Consider the following 6,500-nt stretch of genomic DNA (forward strand, 5'->3'; position numbering starts at 1 on the left):
CCCTGTACACGTTATATTAGGGCCCCTGTACACATTATATTAGGGCCCCTGTACACATTATATTAGGGCCCCTGTACACGTTATATTAGGGCCCCTGTACACATTATATTAGGACCCATACACGTTATATTAGGACCCATACACGGTATATTAGGGCCCCTGTACACATTATATTAGGGCCCCACTCACGTTATATTAGGGCCCCTGTACACGTTATATTAGGGCCCCTGTACACATTATATTAGGGCCCCTGTACACATTATATTAGGACCCATACACGGTATATTAGGGCCCCGTACACATTATATTAGGGCCCCTGTACACATTATATTAGGACCCATACACGGTATATTAGGGCCCCGTACACATTATATTAGGGCCCCGTACACATTATATTAGGGCCCCTGTACACATTATATTAGGGCCCCTGTACACATTATATTAGGGCCCCACTCACGGTATATTAGGGCCCCTGTACACATTATATTAGGGCCCCTGTACACATTATATTAGAGCCCCTGTACACATTATATTAGGGCCCCTGTACACGTTATATTAGGGCCCCTGTACACATTATATTAGGACCCATACACGTTATATTAGGACCCATACACGGTATATTAGGGCCCCTGTACACATTATATTAGGGCCCCACTCACGTTATATTAGGGCCCCTGTACACGTTATATTAGGGCCCCTGTACACATTATATTAGGGCCCCTGTACACATTATATTAGGACCCATACACGGTATATTAGGGCCCCGTACACATTATATTAGGGCCCCTGTACACATTATATTAGGACCCATACACGGTATATTAGGGCCCCGTACACATTATATTAGGGCCCCGTACACATTATATTAGGGCCCCCTGTACACATTATATTAGGGGCCCCTGTACACATTATATTAGGGCCCCACTCACGGTATATTAGGGCCCCTGTACACATTATATTAGGGCCCCTGTACACATTATATTAGAGCCCCTGTACACATTATATTAGGGCCCCTGTACACATTATATTAGGGCCCCTGTACACATTATATTAGGACCCATACACATTATATTAGGGCCCCTGTACACATTATATTAGGGCCCCTGTACACATTATATTAGGGCCCCACACACGGTATATTAGGGCCCCTGTACACATTATATTAGGGCCCCTGTACACATTATATTAGGGCCCCTGTACACATTATATTAGGGCCCCTGTACACATTATATTAGGGCCCCTGTACACATTATATTAGGGCCCCTGTACACGTTATATTAGGGCCCCTGTACACATATTAGGGCCCCACTCACGGTATATTAGGGCCCCTGTACACATTATATTAGGGCCCCTGTACACATTATATTAGGGCCCCTGTACACATTATATTAGGGCCCCTGTACACGTTATATTAGGGCCCCTGTACACATTATATTAGGGCCCCACTCACGGTATATTAGGGCCCCTGTACACATTATATTAGGGCCCCTGTACACATTATATTAGGGCCCCACTCACGGTATATTAGGGCCCCTGTACACATTATATTAGGGCCCCTGTACACATTATATTAGGGCCCCACACACGGTATATTAGGGCCCCTGTACACATTATATTAGGGCCCCTGTACACATTATATTAGGGCCCCTGTACACATTATATTAGGGCCCCACACACATTATATTAGGGCCCCTGTACACATTATATTAGGGCCCCTGTACACATTATATTAGGGCCCCACACACGGTATATTAGGGCCCCTGTACACATTATATTAGAGCCCCTGTACACATTATATTAGGGCCCCTGTACACATTATATTAGGGCCCCTGTACACGTTATATTAGGGCCCCTGTACACGTTATATTAGGGCCCCTGTACACGTTATATTAGGGCCCCTGTACACATTATATTAGGGCCCCTGTACACATTATATTAGGGCCCCACACACGTTATATTAGGGCCCCTGTACACGTTATATTAGGACTCATACACGTTATATTAGGGCCCCTGTACACATTATATTAGGGCCCCTGTACACGTTATATTAGGGCCCCTGTACACGTTATATTAGGGCCCCTGTACACATTATATTAGGGCCCCTGTACACGTTATATTAGGGCCCCTGTACACATTATATTAGGACCCCACACACGTTATATTAGGGCCCCTGTACACATTATATTAGGGCCCCTGTACACGTTATATTAGGACCCATACACATTATATTAGGGCCCCTGTACACGTTATATTAGGGCCCCACACACGGTATATTAGGGCCTCTGTACACATTATATTAGGGCCCCTGTACACATTATATTAGGGCCCCTGTACACATTATATTAGGGCCCCTGCACACATTATATTAGGGCCCCTGTACACGTTATATTAGGGCCCCTGTACACATTATATTAGGACCCCACACACGGTATATTAGGGCCCCTGTACACGTTATATTAGGACCCCACACACGTTATATTAGGGCCCTTGTACACATTATATTAGGACCCATACACGTTATATTAGGGCCCCGAACGTGTTATATTAGGGCCCCTGTACATGTCATATGAGGACCCCGCACACCTTATATTAGGGCCCCACACATGTTATATTAGGGCCCCACACACGTTATATTAGGACCCGTACACGTTATATTAGGGCCCCGTACACGTTATATTAGGGCCCCTGTACATGTCATATGACGACCCCGCACACCTTATATTAGGGCCCCACACATGTTATATTAGGGCCCCACACATGTTATATTAGGGCCCCACACACGTTATATTAGGACCCGTACACGTTATATTAGGGCCCCTGTACACGTTATATTAGGGCCCCTGTACACGTTATATTAGGGCCCCGTACACGTTATATTAGGGCCCCTGTACACGTTGTATTAGGACCCATACACGTTATATTAGGACCCATACACGTTATATTAGGGCCCCGTACACGTTATATTAGGGCCCCGTACACGTTATATTAGGACCCCGCACACCTTATATTAGGGCCCCACACGTTATATTAGGACCCTGTACACGTTATATTAGGGCCCCCGCACACATTATATTTGAGCCCCATACACATTAGGGCCCTGTACATGTTATATGAGGACCCCAAACACGTTATATTAGGGCCCCGTACACATTTTATTAAGACCCTGTACATATTATATTAGGACTCCGTACGCGGTATATTAGGACCCCAAACACGGTATATAAGGACCCCAAACACGTTATATTAGGGCCCCGTAAACGGTATATTAGGGCCCCACACACGTTATATTAGGGCCCCTGTACACATTATATTAGGACCCATACACGTTATATTGGGGCCCCTGTACACGTTATATTAGGGCCCCTGTACACATTATATTAGGACCCATACACGTTATATTGGGGCCCCTGTACACGTTATATTAGGGCCCCTGTACACATTATATTAGGACCCACACACGTTATATTAGGGCCCCGAACGAGTTATATTAGGGCCCCTGTACAAATTATATTAGGACCCATACACGGTATATTAGGGCCCCTGTACATGTCATATGAGGACCCCGCACACCTTATATTAGGGCCCCACACGGTATATTAGGGCCCCAAACACGTTATATTAGGGCCCCGTACACGGTGTATTAGGGCCCCGTACACGGTGTATTAGGGCCCCGTACACGGTATATTAGGGCCCCGTACACGGTATATTAGGGCCCCGTACGCGGTATATTAGGGCCCTGTACACGGTATATTAGGGCCCCGTACACGGTATATTAGGGCCCCGTACACGGTATATTAGGGCCCCGTACACGGTATATTAGGGCCTCGTACACATCACATGGGACAGTGATGGCTGAACAACGATTGAACAATCTATTCACAGCGGCAGCTGATCACATCTTTCTCCATATTGGCGTCCGTGATCAATGACCTCACAAATGATGAAAGATGCGTCTGAGAATCTTCTCTCACGGGTTCATTGTAAACATGGCGAGAAGATGGCAGCGTCTCCTCGGGCAGCTGAACGATCGCTGTGAAGTTTTACTAAGCAAACAGTCTTTTTGGCTCTTTTAATCATTGTCATGTCACGTCCGTGCAGAGAGTGGCTGAACGACGGACTGAATGACTGACCCAAACCAAGCACCCATGTATGAGAGAGGGACCGGCTGCCGGACTCCTCTGTCTCCCTCTAGAAGCCTCTGTCTCCCTCCAGACTCCTCTTCCTTCTCCAGACTCTTCTGTCTCTCTCTAGAAGCCTCAGCCCCCCTCCAGACTCAGTCCCCCTCCAGACTCCTCTGTCCCCCTCCAGACTCCTCTGTCCCCCTCCAGACTCCTCTGTCCCCCTCTAGAAGCCTCTGTCCCCCTCTAGAAGCCTCAGTTCCCCTCCAGACTCCTCTGTCCCCCTCTAAAAGCCTCTGTCTCCCTCCAGACTCCTCTTTCCCCCTCTAGAAGCCTCAGCCCCCCTCCAGACTCAGTCCCCCTCCAGACTCAGTCCTCCTCCAGACTCCTCTGTCCCCCTCCAGACTCCTCTGTCCCCCTCCAGACTCCTCTGTCCCCCTCCAGACTCCTCTGTCCCCCTCTAGAAGCCTCTGTCCCCCTCCAGACTCCTCTTCCTTCTCCAGACGCCTCAGTCCCCCTCCAGACTCAGTCCTCCTCCAGACTCCTCTGTCCTCCTCCAGACTCCTCTGTCCCCCTCCAGACTCCTCTGTCCCCCTCCAGACTCCTCTGTCCCCCTCCAGACTCCTCTGTCCCCCTCTAGAAGCCTCTGTCCCCCTCCAGACTCCTCTGTCCCCCTCTAAAAGCCTCTGTCTCCCTCCAGACTCCTCTTTCCCCCTCTAGAAGCCTCTGTCCCCCTCCAGACTTTTTAATGACCTTTATCTATTTTACGTTTTTTTAGGGCGTCGCGGCGAGATCTTCTCCCTTCTCTCCATACTACTTTCCAGCACTTTCCTGTTACTAGCCATCCTTTCATAGACGCAGAAATTTAGGAGGAGAGAAGATTGGTTAATGTGTCACATGAGAGCAAAGTCCACAAGGGTCAGAGCTGAGAGGGTGGAGAGAGATGAGAGCCAGCCGGGCACAGAATGGGTTACCACAAGGGTCAGAGCGGAGAGGGTGGAGAGAGGTGAGAGCCAACCGGGCACAGAATGGGTTACCACAAGGGTCAGTGCGGAGAGGGTGGAGAGAGATGAAAGCCAGCCGCGCACAGAATGGGTTACCACAAGGGTCAGAGCGGAGAGGGTGGAGAGAGGTGAGAGCCAACCGGGCACAGAATGGGTTACCACAAGGGTCAGTGCGGAGAGGGTGGAGAGAGATGAAAGCCAGCCGCGCACAGAATGGGTTACCACAAGGGTAAGTGCGGAGAGGGTGGAGAGAGATGAGAGCCAGCCGGGCACAGAATGGGTTACCACAAGGGTCAGAGCGGAGAGGGTGGAGAGAGGGGAGAGCCAACCGGGCACAGAATGGGTTACCACAAGGGTCAGTGCGGAGAGGGTGGAGAGAGATGAAAGCCAGCCGCGCACAGAATGGGTTACCATAAGGGTCAAAGCAGAGAGGGTGGAGAGAGATGAGAGTCAGTCGGGCACAGAATGGGTTACCACAAGGGTATAAGCAGAAGAATCACAGTGGTGTCACCGATTCAGTGCACAGATGGTCCCAATATGCCGAATATATATAGTGTCATATTGTTACCATGCATTAAAAGGAATAAAATATATTTTTCTACACACAGCGGCACTTTCCAACAGATATAGGAGTGTTGACCCTCCTATTGCCTCACACTACATAGCTCCATCGGCCCTACTACATACTAGGTAAGACAATGTATGATAGAATTATAGGTAAATCAGGTCTCAAAAATCAATTGTGTCCCTACGCGTTTCACCTAGACGTGACTCTAGGATATTCAGGAGACAATTACACCAAGGCAATGGCTGTGCAAATTATCATGCGTCAATGATAGAATTACACACACATATATATATATATATATATATATATATATATATATATATATATATATATATACATATATCTGCCTGGGGGTGTAGGCTGAGGGAAACAAACACACAGGTCCACTGCTATATACCTGGCCTCCGATCAGCACCAGTACAGGCAGTGTCAGATACACAAGGAAACTTCCACCGATGTTATATGCTGTGTCTGTGGTCGGAGTGGTGCTTTAGTATGATACTGATATATAGTGAAGACACCAGAGTCAGAGCTTCATGAACCAATACAGTCACCCTCTCTGACAGCAGAGTGTACCCCGCCCCAAGCTCACCCCACTGTGTGCCCCCCCCATCCCTCCCTCAGTAGAGGCCGTGGCGGCGTTCGCCCGCCGCTCACCCTGGTGCTCCTGTGCACCTGCAGCGGCTGTGCCCGCCTGCCACTCACCCGCCGCTCGCCCGCCACTCACCCGCCGCTTACTGTGCGTGATCTCCCGGTGGCCGCTCACCCCGGAGCTCCTGGCGCCCGCCCGATGCTCCTGTACACCTGCGG

The sequence above is a fragment of the Dendropsophus ebraccatus genome, chromosome 8, assembly GCF_027789765.1.
Source record: "Dendropsophus ebraccatus isolate aDenEbr1 chromosome 8, aDenEbr1.pat, whole genome shotgun sequence".
Taxonomy (NCBI): domain Eukaryota; kingdom Metazoa; phylum Chordata; class Amphibia; order Anura; family Hylidae; genus Dendropsophus; species Dendropsophus ebraccatus.